Raw genomic sequence first — 17375 nt, 5'->3', positions numbered from 1 at the left:
TAGTATTTTAATATTCTCTAAACATAAGAAATAACTTTATCTGTAAATAAGGAATAACTCTGTATAAATAAATTTAGGATTTTAACTTTATCTATAAATAAGACATAACTTTGTATAAATAAATTTAGTATTTTAACTTTGTTTATAAATAAAACATAACTGTATAAATAAATTTAGTATTTTAACTTTATTTATAAATAAGACATAACTCTCTACAAATAAATTTAGTACTTTAATATTCTCTATAAATAAGAAATAACTCTGTATAAATAAATTAGTATTTTAACTTTATCTATAAATAAGACATAACTCTGTATAAATAAATTTAATATTTTAATATACTCTATAAATAAGAAATAACTGTATATAAAGAAATTTAGTATTTTAACATTATCTATAAATAAGAAATAACTTTATATAAAGAACTTCAATATTTTAACATTATTGATAAATAAGACAACTCTGTATAAATAAATTTAGTATTTTAATACTCTCTATAAATAAGAAATAACTCTGTATAAAGAAATTAAGTATTTTAATATTATTAATAAATAAGAAATAACTTTTTGTATGAATAAATTTAGTATCCTAGCAGAATAAACGAAAGATATTTCTGTAGAAATAAATTTAGTATTTTAATAGTACATAATATATAGTATAATAGTACATAATATAGTACAAGCATGTAAGTGAGAAATAACTCTGCATAAATAAATTTAGTATTTTGACAAATAATTTAAACAACCCAAGTTTTGATTTTTATTTTATTTGAACAAATTTAATTGCTTCGGTATATGAAGCAAGTTGATTAATAATATGAACATAAAATAAAATTCAAAATACACTCTTATTTACTATATATCCATATAAAACTGCCATTTTAAGACCAAGTACAGTGAACTATCTATAATAAAAATACATAAAACAAAATGAAAAAATTGACACAATATTCATAGATCAATTATATATCTCATTACTCGAATTTGAGATTTTTTAATATAATTTAACACTAGATTTACAAAACACGTCAATTTGACGGATGACTTGCTCCAATTATACGACGGTAACAGATTTAGTTAACTTATATCAAGACTGTTAATATTGTAATTGTTTTCAAATTAAACTAATCGTTAAAAAAAGAAAAGACACGTGGTTTCCTTTACCTGTAAATTTGACAGGTGTCCGTAGAAATAGGTATACAAATAGCGTCCGTAAACCTAGTGTTAAACAACTCAAATTCTCTTTCTATTTTCATCCAAAGAAACCTTAATCTGAAAACGATAAAACTATATTCAAACTGTATTCCAATTTACTACATAAACCCTATAAAAATCTGCCATCAATATCGAAGCCTTCAAACATGTCAAAACACATCACCCACATTTGTCTAAAAAATCCTGGTAAAAAATATCAACTATAATCTACCACCCCTATAGTACAATCTATGGTGTACCTACAATACGGTTTCCCATAGCTTCAAACGTATTCTAGAATTGAACGACGTTCTACGATGAAAACAGTCACAAAGAAATACAATGGACTATTACATAGTCCATTTACACAAGTACACCTAATTCTGTTTTCACACGATAGATACGTTCCCGAAGAATACGTGTAAAAAAAATTCGTGTAAAAAAATATATTGCATCTATGAAAAAATAGAAGATTCGTTCCAATCCCAAGAAATCAGCAAAAATAATACAATAAATCATGAGTTTTCATGTTAGGATCTTAAACATTTTATTTCATAAAGATTACCCATGTATCATACAAAGTAAATTATCATTTGAAACGGAAAACAACGTGTCATTAATTCATGAACACAAAAATTAGGCAAGATAATATGAGTTACACTTAAAAAGATTTTATTCGTTGTCACTTTCTGACAATAAACGCATACCTTTGAATAAGACTGCAGGAGTTAGAATAAAGGTTTTTATTTAATAGAATAAAGGTTTCAAAATTATAACTTACCATTTATTGATTTTTCGCAAAACAAATTCCTCATCTCCAATGTCGGAGTTATAAAAATAAAAGCGAAGCAAAATTTTCTTCTTAAAATTTGGGTCGATCGTGTTAAATCAAAATATGTCGTGTAAAAAGAGAATTAAATATTTTTCCTAATTCGTGTTAAATCAAAATCGTGTAAAAGTTCGTGTAAAAACAGAATTGGGTGTAAACGTTCGTACAGAAAAACTGGGAACACTCTATATAACCCACGCCAACTGCACATAGCATAATGATTGCGAGACTATTCTATAATTCACGTGGTTCGTGTTTACGAGTATCCAAGCATCACCGAATACTATGACACCCTCCACTCAATGTAATTACACGTGTTACACATACACGGAACACCATAGAAACCTCTGCTACACCCGCACCTATTACACACTATACATTAAGATCACTCCACGATCCATATTGATCGTACAACACACGTCCCAATAACTTATTACAACAATCACACCATGATATCAACCCTTAAACGATACAATTACACCTAGACCACATACCATGCACATATTCAATTTCAACAGGAAACCCTGAGACACCCCATATAATCCATACCCACTAGCTACCCTGAGATCTGCTCTTATATAGGTGATCCACGTAACCCACACAACACAGTACAACCCAGAACGTACCCCTATGGGGCACAAGTGTCCACTGTTGGATTATCGAGTAACGCAGTAATTGCTAAATAAGATGCACATGTACATGTAGGAAACTAGGGTTGAGAGTGAGTGCAAGGGAACACTTAGGTCTATCTGGCTGATGATGGGGATAATAAGCAGCGGCCTCGGGTTCGGATCGAATGTTCAGGGTGAGATCTGCAGAGCACGTGGAAGGACGAGTGACCGCGTGCAAGGATTGTATGGACGAGATGTTTAGGAGTGATCGAGATGGAAAGCCAGCGTGTGAAAGAAGAGAGACTGCTAGGTTTAACACTAGAACTACCAAGCCAGTCAAAATGACTGGTCCCAGAATTTTCCTTTTTGCAATCACCGAACACATACGCCTGCTTTGAGAATAAAATTGGCATCAACTCGTATTAAGGAAGAACTGTAATCGATATTGTAGGATACCAAAAGAAATCGCGAATAGGCTATTGCCAACAAAAACAAATTGTAAACCGATCGATATCTTCTAGAAGCAAATCGAAAAGTTATCCTATATAACAAAATTAAGTTGCGTGACTCCCCTACGGGGAGGTGAAGCGTAGGTTAAGGAAAGCATAAAAGCGTGGTCCTTGACAACCAAAAACAGAGTCCTTGGAAATCGGTTGTGACCAGCACAAGCGTGAGTCGCTTGGTGTTGGAAAGAGAGTTTTAAAAGAGTGCGTCTTTGTGTGTTTTCGTTATCTTGGTTTTCTTTTCCTAAGTTAAATCAGTTTACGAGTTTTGAGTTTGCGTTATTGCGTTCTTGTTCTTTCGTCAATTTTCGGTGTCTCAAGACCAGTTTCGCCATCCTACAATATATTCACTCATACTCATCGTACCGCTGAAATTACTATAATCTGTGCACGTTATAGCTAGGTGCCCTAATCTTTAGGTGCCCTAAAGATCGGTAGTTCTAGTGTTAAATACGGATGCCAATCTTGAGATGTCTTGAGACAATCCTTTACGTAGATTTTAGCGAGAGTTTACGTGAGAATGTCGGTCGATTGTGTAATCACAGTTATCAGTTTAGTCTTCTAGTTTATGGTAATACTCTTAGTCTCATTTATTCTCATATTCTCATATTATTCTTCGTATTTGCCAATCGAACAGTATCCCTACATGTCAAACACGACAAAATATAATTAATAAAGAAGATATAATAAAGGAAAACAATTTTAGTGAATTTAATCTTGTAAGCCTGTTATACAGGTTAACTCATTTTAATTTATGAATACAATGTCTTATCTTATATTTTCGTTATAATTCCTTAATAATGCATTTCTGGATGTATTTCGTATCATTTTTAACTTTATTTTTGCTAATTAGTTAAATTAGGGAATTAATCTGGTAATTACCTACACCAATTTATATAAATGACGTATTATTCAGTATAGTAAGGTATAATAGTTATTGTAAAGAGTAGGTTGAATAATTGTTAATAACTATTCACGTGTCTGTACTTTATTGCAGAAAAATTCACCATAGAAAAATATCATTTATAGCATGAGAGTGTCGATTAGGTTAGGTTAGGTTAGGTTAGGTTAGGTTAGAAAAAATCATTTATAGGGTGAGAGTGTCGGTTGGTTGCATAATCATAGTTATCAATTTAGTCTTTTAGTTCATATTTTACTCCTAGTCTCATTTAGTTCGTAATAAATATATATTTTAGAATAAAACGATATTTCTTATTCTTTATACTTGAGATTCAAACAGTATCCCGACATGTCAATTACAACAAAATTTAATTAACAAAGGAGATGCAATAAAAGAAAACAATTTTAGTGAATTTAGTTTTGTAATCCTATTATACAGGGTGACTCATTTTAATATATGAATACAATGGTAATAGTTGGTCACTTCAAAACTATTTCCAATAGAACTTGCTCTGTTTCAAGTAGAAAGCAATTTAATAATTAGTTTCATTCAGGTGGATATGTAAAATATACACGGTAGTCATTAAAATTATATATTCTTTTAAATGGAATCGTATGTTTTTGACATTTTTAAATGTCTTATATTTTCGTTATAATTCCTTAACAATGCATTTCTGGATGTATTATGTAACACTTTTAACTTTATTTTTGCTAATTACTTAAATTAGAGGATTAATCTAGTAATTACCTAGATCAATTTATATAAATGACGCATTATTCAATATAGTAAGGTATAATAGTTATTAAAAAGAGTAGGTTGAATAATTGTTAATAACTTTTCACACGTCTGTACTTTATTGCAGAAAAATTCACCATAGAAAAATATCATTTATAGCATGAGAGCGTCAGTTAGGTTAGGTTAGGTTAGAAAAAAATCATTTATAGAATGAAAGTTTCGGTTAGGTTAGGTTAAGTTAGAAAAAAATCATTTATAGGATGAGAGTTTCGGTTAGGTTAGGTTAGGCTAGAAAAAAATTATTTATAGGTTAGGTTAGAGAAAAATCATTTACAGGATGAGAGCGTCGGTCATCACGTTGCGTAATCATAGTTATCAGTTTAGTCTTCTGCTTTACACTTCACTCCTAGTCTCATTTAGCTCGTAATAAATACATATTTTAGAATAAAGCATCCCTTATTCTTCGTATTTGCCAATCGAATAGTGTCCCTACATACATAAGCGCATAAGCAACTTAATTACGCGAAAGCTGCCTCGTCCGGAAGACAGGAGTAGGTTGAAAGGAGACGAGGAGGAAGAAGCGATAAAATAGGGGCAGCTGTTCCCTTCGGTGATCTATCGAGTAGGTAGCCAACAGTGTGAACCAGTCGGTGGTGTAGCTCAGCGGTATCATAACACCAAACGCCTATTTGTTAGACGATAAATATGTAAGTGTAACACAATGTCCCTCGCCCCTGTTGAACCATAACCAAGCCCATCCTGACGCGTTGCGAGGGGGTCTATTCGAAGTGTTAACCTCGGCTGTGCCGATGACTGGGGGCGCGGTAGGCGACATTAAATCATACAGGCTAGCAGCCGCGTTTTGGATAGCTGCCATTCGTTGGGACACTCGTCTCGTGAACGCGTCTCCCAGAAGGTCACGCTACGGGCCCACGGGGATAGATGAGTGGAGACAGATGGCGCTCGCGAAGTCAAAAGTTGGCAAATAAGGGCCGCGCTAGGGCAACATCGGAGAGGATAGCTGGCAAATTGGAAATTGCTTTGCGATTCTTTGCCACTGTTCGGAAGGCTAATTCGCGGCACAGTTTCTGTTTACCTTCGCCGTGAGAATTAAATTCGCTTTGCTTGGTAGCGAACCAGGCTATAGGGTAACAGCTTCGAGAAGAACTGCTCGAGAGTGGACGGGGAAAGAAGGTTTTAATAAAGTTGCACGACAGATGGACAACATAGCCTGATGTGCGGTGGCAACCTGTGTTTTCAGAGGCTATAGAACGATCGAATTCCGATTATACCGGGAACTTAATTGGGACTCCGTGTAGGCTGGAGATGATGGTGGTGAGGTTTGAAAATGTACAAAATCGATTTGCGGCTGAGGTGATTTAAGGAAATTCGTTTCTTGCAGCGTGCAAGAGCTTAATGGACACTTGGGACTTAATGCACTGATACTTAGATTAATGTAAATTGGTAGAATTTGAATGTGTAGATGAAAATATTTAATACATGTGACTTGGAAGTTACAAACTCTCCCATTTATAGATTTTAAAACTTATTCTGTGTTATTGTTACCAGGCTATATTATTCGCTTCTATGTTCCTGCATTGAAATGAAATATAAGCAATGTTAATCTTTTCATCATCTGGAATGAAAAATTATATTACGGAAAGTAAAATATATATTTTAAATTATTCTGTTTGAAGTATAAAAATAAATATGAATAAATATTGGCAATATATATTTTTAACTGATTGGGAAGTCAGAAGAGAAACTTTGAGGTAGAATGCAGATATAAGAAGGAAATTGTAAAACCAAATTGGAATCAATTACAATAATGAAAATATTATTTGAAAAAATTATCCTCCTACTTGTTTTCTCCGTTTAGCTATTTATTTTCAACCTAAATTATAATTCCCTTTATGAAAAATATTCTGAATATTTTTCTTTCTTTACAAATTAATAATCAGAATTATATTATAGAAGGTTAAATATATATTTTAAATTATTCTGTTTGAAGTATAAAAATAAATATGAATAAATATTGGCAATATATATTTTTAACTGATTGGGAAGTCAGAAGAGAAACTTTGAGGTAGAATACAGATATAAAAAGGAAATTGTAAAACCAAATTGGAATCAATTAAAATAATGAAAATATTGTTTGGAAAAATTATCTTCTTACTTGTTTTCTCCACTTAGCTATTTAATTTCAACCCAAATTATAATTCCCTTTATTAAAAATATTCTGAATATTTTTCTTTCTTTGTAAATTAATAGTCAGAATCTTTATGTATACCTATATATAGAGAGAGTAAAAGTAAAATAGTAATTAAACTATCATATGTACAATTTGCGACCTAAAAATGCATTTAACAAACTTCAAGTTTGCAAATATTTTTCTATAAGAGTATGATGAAAGTAAGGCCATTTTGGAAAATTACAAAATTTGGATCCTTCGTAATGCTAATGTAAAATTTGAGAAGTTATGAAACTGCTGAGAACAAGTACCTTGGTGTGCAGAATGTTGACAAAGAAACGTTACATTTAGAAAGATGCTTCCATTAAACTCCCTGACACATTTATATCGAAAGGTCTAGTTAGAAACAGCGATTGCCGTCATCTTTAAGTTTTCATACCCGCGGCATACGGCAGCCCTGCAAACCGAGACTTACATACATGATCAATATCATACCACTTTGTCTTTACATTCTATTAGCGTTCTAAGTTGACGTTAATATAAAACTTTACACGTCATTTGATAAAGATTTTCTTTCCTTCTTGCCACGGGGAAATTCAAAAGATAAAATATTTGTACACTAGAAATACGTAGTAATGATATATTTTTGCTCTTATGTGAGTACTTATTTGTGTGAGTCATCATTTTTATATATCTAAGTATGTATATATGTGTATAAACATATAAATATATAAATATAAACACAAATATAAATATATATAAATATCATATCACATTTGTAGATCATAAAATAAAAAAGTAATAGTATAATATAGAAATAAGTATTGGGACCTCAGATATAAGGAAAGAACAATTCTTGTTTTAGAAAACTGAATTGATAGAATAAATTCTGATCAAAAGGGAAGAAAATGAAAATCATATGTAATGTCTTTCATAGTTTCGTTATTTCACAGTTTAAAAGAGATAATTTAGAAAATAAGTTTATCCATTAAGACTGAGATGTAAAAATATATTTTTGAATATTAACTTTAAGATAGTAAACATTATATAATATCACTGAAATAAAGAAATCAAAATGTTTTGGTACCATCAACAGTGTCATAAATATTGCAGAGAATTGATTTGAATGAAACAGCTTAGATATGTATGGAGGTATACATGTAAAGTAGAGAACATGTCAAAGGAGTGTTATTTAAGAGTGTAAATATAATGATAGAAACGTCACAAGAAAATAAAGTGAAGTTTTAACATTTTAACAACACTAAAAATGAAGTAGTGAAATAAAATTGTAATAAAGATAAAAAGATATCAATATCAAAGAATGTTAACATTTGAAAATTCTTTTCCATATATACATATACAACAGAACTAAATAAATGTATGGAAATTTATTAAACAGTTGTAATAATAAAATGAACCATAAATAAAATGCCTATTTTGGATAATTGATATTAAATAAAATTTTAATAAGAGTTTCTAAAAATGTTCCTATATGAAAAAAAAGATCATTAATTTTTAAGATCATTGAAACGAAATTAATTTCAAAATAATTTTCACTTCTATTTTATATATTTTATATACACGATATACGAATCAGGTGTTGCAAGTATTTAGCGCAATTTGTTGTGACTGTTCAGTGTGAAATAGTTCCTTCGTATAGTAACAAATGCCCGTGAACTTTTCATTCGTGATGCATCGATCAAATGAGGTTCTATAGACAACTATAGAACTAGCATACTTATGTACAAAAATACACAAATAATTGTAATATCGTATAATAAATGTTTTTTGTTGAATGTAAATGATTGAAATAGAAGAAAATATAAAAACATAAAAGGTATATAGAGAAATAAAATACATATAAAAGATAAAAGAAAATATAGAAATATATGGTTGTCGATTTTTATGTACGAACGTCTTTTTAATACCACTAGTTCCTTTGTAGAGAACGTTATAGAACATTCATTTTAAATCGGGTTATTAATCATACAAGATTAATATCGATATATGCCATATACATGGTATATGAATAAAGTAAAAGAGAAAACGTTCCATGAAAACGACGGAACAGGCAACGTGTATGATTACAGATAACCATTTGTTATCGAAAAATATCTTTAATCAAGTTTTCCTATAATACGTAGTTCACTGATTCAAAGAGAAGACAGACAATCAGATTTTTTAATTTGACATCCATGAGTTTGTACGCCACTGAAAGATATATTAAATTATAATAATTCAACATGGCCGCTGAGATCTTTATATTTGACTATTTTTGAAAAATTATCTTTACATATTATTTCATTTACTTCCATAATTTTTTGCGATCCACTTATTCAATGCACGTAAATATATAAATTAAAGAAAAGGATAAATAATTCTAATAAATCGAAGGAAAATAAAATTCAGAATTTTATACTCACTCGTTATACACTGCAGTACGATGGAGCGTCGTAGAGTGAAATTCAATTTTCATATTCATCAATATCAGTAAGAATCTTTTTATAAAAATCTAAATACAAAATTAAAATAATTAAAATAATTTAAAAATAAATTTTATACTGTTCATATAAAATAACCTTTTATTATTTACCCATTACTGTGATATATAAATGATCATCCATTTCCATAACTAAATATGTATATTACATAACTCACAATTCGTAACACACCGTCACAGTAGAATCGTATTTACAAAGTTTTACACAAGTATTTCGTTATTCGCGATCGATTTATAGAGGAAGTGACAGACTACGAAACGTGCATATATCAACGACTTTGTTTCCGGTCTGTCATTAGATCGCAATAGGTAAAAACGCATCTACCGTTTCGTGCAACATAAGGGCAGTGATTCTCGATCCTTTGACTGTGGGAGAGCCTGCACCTGTCTTTACCGCTGAATCGTTCAAGTAATGACGGTTCATCTTTAGATGCACTGTTACCACATTATTAAAGAGCTCGCATGGGATCGAGTAAATATCTAATACAATAATAGGTCAAGCAACTTCTGCCACGCCTATCTTTTCCATGAACGCCCGATTTCCCTGCTATCACAGGACTTGCCGTTCAGATCGCCGATCACACGTCCAACTGTCGCCATCTTTCGTTCAGTCATGTTAAATAAATCTAGAGGGGGCACGCTTTGATGCAACGCGATACATCCATTCTTTCTCGTAGTACGCTACGCCTCAGCTTCTCGCGAACTGATTCGTCGAACGTTGTCCTAATCGTAGTCATTTGTTACACGCAACTTGCCCTATATCCCGCGAGATGGCGTTATTGTCTTTCCATCGCAACACACTTTCAATCAAAGATTTTAATCAAGTATTTTGCAATATCGTGTTACTGGTCAGAGTGATTTTTGACTTTTATTATTCTGTGTAATAGAAGTTTGAAAACTTGTACAGACTATGTATAATGATTAGAAGCATCATGTCACGAAGATGTGAAAAAAAAGATTTCGCAAACTGGATAATTTTCAATGATATTTTAACGAAGTGTTTCAGACAGGCTGAATACTTAGAGAGCTTTGACTCTTGTTCTGTATAGTAGAGGTTCGAAGACCCATATAAATAATAGATGGAAGCACTGTTTCACAAAGATATGAGTAAGAGTGAGAAAACTGTGTACATAATGTATTTTAATGGATAGTTTCAGAACATCATGGTGTATATTACAGGTTACTTTTAACTTTTCCTTTATGCTATGAGAAGCTTAAAGGTCTATACAGATTAAGTAAAATCACTGCAAATATTGTGATCTAAAAATCGACCGGCTGTTATAAAATTACATTTTAGTAGAGTAACTAAGTAATGATATATGATTGCAAACTAACTTTGCTTAATTATCTGTGTACACAACTCGTCGACAGAACATCGAAGGAAATGAATATGTATGAAGGAAAATGTTTGTAGTTTGATAATCTACTATCTTGGATCGATGAATTTTGGAAAGTTAAACGATTATATCGCTAAAGACGTTGCGTTATTACAATACAGTATTTTTAACGATTGTATTTCAGTCGGTACCAGTCTTTACGTGCAAAACTATGACTCACTGATTGCAGATTGAAAATGGAATATTTATAAAAGAAAAGTAACAATGAATATCAGTTACGAAAGGAAGTATGTTTTCAAGTAAAATAGATTTATAGTAATGATAATTGTATTTCTTAAATGTTCTTTCCCAGCGTTCTCTTCTACAATTTATCAATTAATAATATTAATGAGTTAACAAATTGTAAAATATTATACAACAATTTTACATCGACTAGAATCTAAGGAGTTAATTAACATTTTAAACATTATACTTATTCTTTCTCATATTTATTATTGTAATACAAAAGAACTAGTAATTTGTGACTTTTACAATTTCTTTTACAATGTGGAATTTGAATTCTACATTCTAAGTATTAAAAAAATTTTAATTCTCTTAAGTTTCTCTATTAACTTTAGAAACCCAACGTTTACATAACCTATCTTTACAATTCACAAGCCAAGTTTCATGAATAAAATAACATTATCAAAACTCAAAATAAATAAATTTACAGAAATACATGAATGCACACTGCTTCAGGAGCACACGAAAGAAGAGAATGTGGTATGAAACGAAGAAGTACAGTACCAAAGAAATGTGAGACCATCAGACAGAAGTAAGACTTCCTGTTAAATACTTTACGGACCAGAACGAATTGCAGAAAATATGGAACACCTTGACACCCTAAAAACAAATACATACGTGTAGGTACCCAATAAATTAACGAGTGGACATGAACGATCACGTGAGATGCAGCTGGAACGACGGTGGAAATGAGCCAAAGTTCTCTTCGAACCAATCACGTCCACGGATAAGGATGGTCGCGTATTTCATGGATCACCCTGTATGAGGGAAGGACGCATATTCCTTGATCTACAGGGTCCACCGAATAAAGACATGAATTACGAATGAACGGGTGGAAAGGGCGGATGGCACGCATTCTTTTCGGTTGCTTCATAAATCCAAGTTCAGGATTCGGCACGGTTCACGACCGCGGTCGGCTTTTCGGAGTTAATAACATCTCTATCAGCGAGAACCAGTAGAACGCGGTTTGTCCGCACCGTGGAACCTGGCAAAGCGGTACCTTTGCATCATTTAATATTTAAAAACAAGCCATAAATATGTCGCCTCCGCGTGCTGGTCGTTTAAAACGCGACCGCTGGATTATGGGGTGAGGGCACGTCGTCGCCGGCACCAGTTCCAAAAGCAAGACGAATGCTATGTTGAAACGAGCGGGTGTTAATGACATTGCTCTGTCGTCGCCGCACCGAACGACGGACCGTTACCCTTTGACACTCTATCGCGAAATATCTCATTGAAGTATCTCTTTTTTTGGACTTTGGCAAAATTTATCGAGATATATCTTTTGATTACAGTATTCTGGGTTAGACGACGTACAAAATGTTACTCGAGGAGAATCTTCTATGAGTATAAAAAGTAGAAATGTATGAAAAGTTATGAAGAAAGAGAAAAAACAGTTTGGGTATTTTATTTTCTGACTGAATATTATGTAAGTAGGAAAGAATCTTATATGGAAATGAACATACAGTAAAAAGCTTTGAAATATTATAAAAGTTACAGGAAGGAAGCTACTTAACTGACTTTTTGATTCCTTTATGCTTCATTAAGCATTATATAGGAACTTACTTAAAGAGAATTTTATAAAGATGGATATTTGAAATTTTTTAAAATTAGAAGAATAAACATTACCACTTTTACTGGTTTGGCTCGAATTCTCGAAGATCTCTTGAAGACGCGACAACCAGTTTCCCATGCTGCTAGAACTCTCGAGAGTCAAATGAAGACATCAATTTGTTGTTTTTCATCATAAACCGGGGGTTAAAAAGAAGCAGGGATCTGTTACGCTCACCCCGTTGCAAATGGTGGAATTATTTAGTGTTGGAAAACCGTGTATGGACTGTACCCACCGTGAAACCGCCCCGCCTAAACAGTGCGTTAACCGATGATTTACGAGGCGCTAGTTTCTGACCCTGTTCTAACAACCCTTGCTAAACCCATAACCCTGCGACAACCCTCTTCTGCTTTGCTCTAGATCTAGTTATGCGCCTATTGTCGTCTCTCCCTCGTGTCATACCACACATGCTCGATGCTTATCGAAGCTAGACGTTTTCTATCGTTTAACTATTCCTCAAAAATTCATCTCACCTCTTCTCGAATTTTTCTTTTCCCTCTACAAAACTTCAAGTAATATCTTTAATACTTTTGAACATTACAATACGTTTGTATTTTTGTATATGTATATAGGATCTACAGTTTGTATTATAGATCTATCAAAAGTATTTAATATCAAATAATAAAAGAGGAAAAAGTTTTTTTATTCATGTTGAATATCAATTTAATTCACTAACTAATATTTACTGCAAATTTACTAGCACTAATTTCTATTCAATATTTCACAAACCATTTTCAGATATAGCCAACAGCAGGAAAATTAATTTCGAATCAGCATTGATTAACACTCGGGTTCCTTATTTCTTGGAAATATCATAAGTTACTATTTTGAAAGTTGAAACACGTATATCTTTGCACCTGACTAATTTTATGGCCTCGTTATATTGTTCAAATCAACTACAAGTAAGTACCTCTTCGATGAACTGTAATTTAACGAAAGTTTTTATTTGTACAAATAATATTAGTTTAATCCATCATCTGCTAATTTTAATCTGGAACTTATCGTTAGAAGTATAGATCTCTCGTGCACACTGGCTGGAACGTTACGAGATGTGGTATGGAGCAAGAACTCGCGCAGGTGTGATACCAATGCGCCTGGACCTCGATCAAAGATCCTTATATGTAGATGCTCGAACAAAAATACATCATTATGACTTATGAGAGGTATTATCGGCCGTAGGAGAGTTTTACGAAGCATGAAACACGAAAAGGAAAAGGGGTGGGGCGAGGTGAGCAAAGTAGGATGGCACGAGAGATGCAAATATGAAGACATATAGGTATCTATGGGTGCTATAATTGTGCGTAATGTCCGCCCCGTAGGATGAAGACGTTGCCCAAAATGGTAATGTGCTAATACCAACTGCCCTTCTTCCCATTGTCATACCAGGCCACTTCCTTTTTTATCCTTCCCCCCTTGCTTTCTTTTCTTCTCTTCACTCCACCTTTTTCTGCTATCCTCTTTCTGTTGTGACTCGATTTACCTGGTCACGTTTAATTTCTTCCACCGTAGGATTATCGACAATCAAGCACCAAGTGTCATCTCGTTACAAATGATTGCAGTGTAAAGTAGGCACATAAAATTCTCGAAGTTCGCTCAGCTGACAGGGAATTAATATGCAACCACGCTTTCACATTGATCTTGCATAATATCGACGTATATGTAACAAATATACAGAGTTACTTTTGAGAAAACATGTTATACGATGTTAGTAGATATTCATAGTCAGATCCTTCTAATTTATTAGTAAAATGACGAATTGTTTCTCTTTCTCTCTTTTCCTTTTACAATATTATTTTATTAACGAAATACATCTTTGTTTTACATTTTCACATTACTATTTGTATTTTATATTTATATCTTTTTTGTAACATGATTAATTTATTCTGCGGTGTGTCAAAAGCTTGTTAAGCGAAATCTAGAATAGAAACTATCAATAACAATGAGATGAAGTTATTCATACTATATAAAATATATCTCAAAGCTTATTAAGTCGTATTATATAAATGTCATATTGTATTGCAATTTTTGTACAGTATTTATGTTAAAACGTATCAAAGTATCGTGTTACTTTGAAAGAGGATTAAGTGTATTTAATTTTATACGTATATTTTATATTTATGTTATTTATTTCATGTCATTTACAATGATCGTTCCAATTCGTTCCCGTAGTTTCACTTTTAACTTTATATACTCAATCATATTTTAATTTGACCATATAAAAATGCTATTGTTATAAGTTAACAAAAATATACACACCTACTTGTTGTAAAATATTCTTCGAACAAGAAAATTCGTTATAACTAGTCAAGACGTAATGGGGTAGTCACAGTGTCAGCAGCTGTTCTGTGTTTTAATATTCCACCTAATTTCATGTAAAAGAGGCCAAGGTATGTTTTATAAAGACTCAGGCACGTTCGTAACAGAGGATTATGGTACGTATATACATTCGCGCAGCGCAAACTTACGCAATAATAGAATAGATAGTAATCTAGATATTGAGAGGAAGAAAAGAAAAGAATGAGGGACGGGTAGAAAATAAAAGTGCACTGTGAAAAGAGCAGCCGTGAATCGTAGGAAACCAGGGTCCGATGCTCCTGTCGGTTAGTGTTACCATTATGTTGCTATTATATTATACCTTGTATTATACCTGCAATTTTCAACTCTTATCGTAAGATCCCATCGTCTTAAGTTGGAAGTCGAGTTCTGTGAGAGATGTAGAACATATTTGGCTATTAAATACTAATTATTTATTCATAATTTAACGTAATATGAACAACATGATTTTAATAAATACGACATACGCATTTATATCGATTTTTACAGATATAAAATCATGTAGTATTCAAACATAGTGTAAGAGGTTATGTTCTCACGTGTTTTGGAAAATTGTCATTATAATTGGTTAATCTTTTTATTATAAATAGATGTTATAGTATTTTAAAATTTATTTTTTTTATAGTTATTGAAAAATATTACAACTTGGTTAGTGTTTGTTATATCATTTTCATATTTCAATCATTATAAAAATTGTTCACATGATATAGGTAAAAAATTATTTTCATGAATTTATTGCAATAAAAATAATGAAAACGATAAAAAAATAAAGATTTTTTTCAAAGCTGTTATTAATTATACAATTTTTTACAGATATTCTTGGAAATTTTCATTAATATTTAATAAAAATTAAAAATACGTGTAATCACGATATTGAAAATATATGGTATTCAGCCAGACTTTATCGTGATAAAAAAGTGACCCTATTTATTTAACCTCTTAATTCTAATATTGATAGGTTATATCTTGAAATTACAAAAATTATTTTATAACGTGAATTATCAGAAAAAAAAGATTTACTTGCTGAAAGTATATCTAGTAAAGTCAAATATTTATAATCGTGTTAAAATTACTTAATAAATTATTATACAAAGTAACAAAAGATGTACGATTTCTACCAGGATTACTCATGCAAATATAAAAATTTCCACAGAATACATTATTGTGAAAGAGTAAATTAATTAATATCTAACATTGTTCAATCTTTACCAGGTGATTCAACGTAATCCTCCTAGCACGATATAATCGTCCTGGAATCCCCTCTGCTCAAGTTTTCAAAGCGGAAAGATAAGACATCGATAAAGCACACACATCGTTTTCGATTACATTCGCTCTGCATGCAAACGCATGCCACCATTGAGTGCTGGGACGAGCAACACATGTCTTTTTCCTTCTTCGACGTTAGCATTCTTTTTGTGCCTTATCTCCGTATACCACAAATCAAAGATCACGATCATTTTTGTCCTGCCACTATTATATATGTTTTTTAAACAGAATATACGTGTAGGTATAGTTTAGAGAGAAGATAAATGAGGTTATAAAATCGGTTAAGCTTTTAAAACAAAAATTTAATTATGAAATTTTATTTATAGAAAATAAATGTTAATATTTATATATATGAGACGAGAGCAATTCAAAATATGTGAAGGAAAATAAGGAATTGAAGCTTTATTTTAGTGTGATGTCAACACAATTATTTTTTCCCGCATTTAAATAAATATTTTAAAATATGTAATTTGGAAATCAGAATTGAAAGGTTTATCATAGTTCACTATTTTTACACACAATGCACACATATTTTGAAATTTTAAATATCATTTCATTAATAACTTTTGTAATTCAAAATTTATTTATCAATGTTCTTATTTAGCGCTTCTCTACATTGTTTTTATCAATTATACAAAAATTTATTAATACTATACATGCCGTGTAAATATACGGCATACTAAGGTAAATAATATTACATAATTGTATCTGTAAATAATATCTACTACCTCGGTAGTTACACGTGTTTAACCTCAATAAGTTGGAAGGAAATCTTATCTGTGCACTCTATCAATGTATAGTAAGAATGGTGACATAACGTTAAGTAAAACATGATAATAAAGTGGAAAACGTTGATGATTAATTCAAACGATGCGATTTTTCTGTTGATTCAATAATTTTGACAAATCTATAATAACCAAAAGTAACGTTTACACAATGCCATATCTTCAATTAAAATTCCATTATCACGTATATATCATATAAGTGTGAAAAAAAATCGTATCATCTAATCTATTTCCTAATTCCATAAATCTTAATTCTTACATGCAGTTTTCTGTAACTAGCACGGTTCTACTACATCAGT

This window comes from Eufriesea mexicana, unplaced genomic scaffold (genome assembly GCF_001483705.2).
Source record: "Eufriesea mexicana isolate 0111107269 unplaced genomic scaffold, ASM148370v2 scaffold7107, whole genome shotgun sequence".
In the NCBI taxonomy this organism is placed as follows: Eukaryota; Metazoa; Arthropoda; class Insecta; order Hymenoptera; family Apidae; genus Eufriesea; species Eufriesea mexicana.
Note: the sequence above shows the minus strand (reverse complement) of the source record.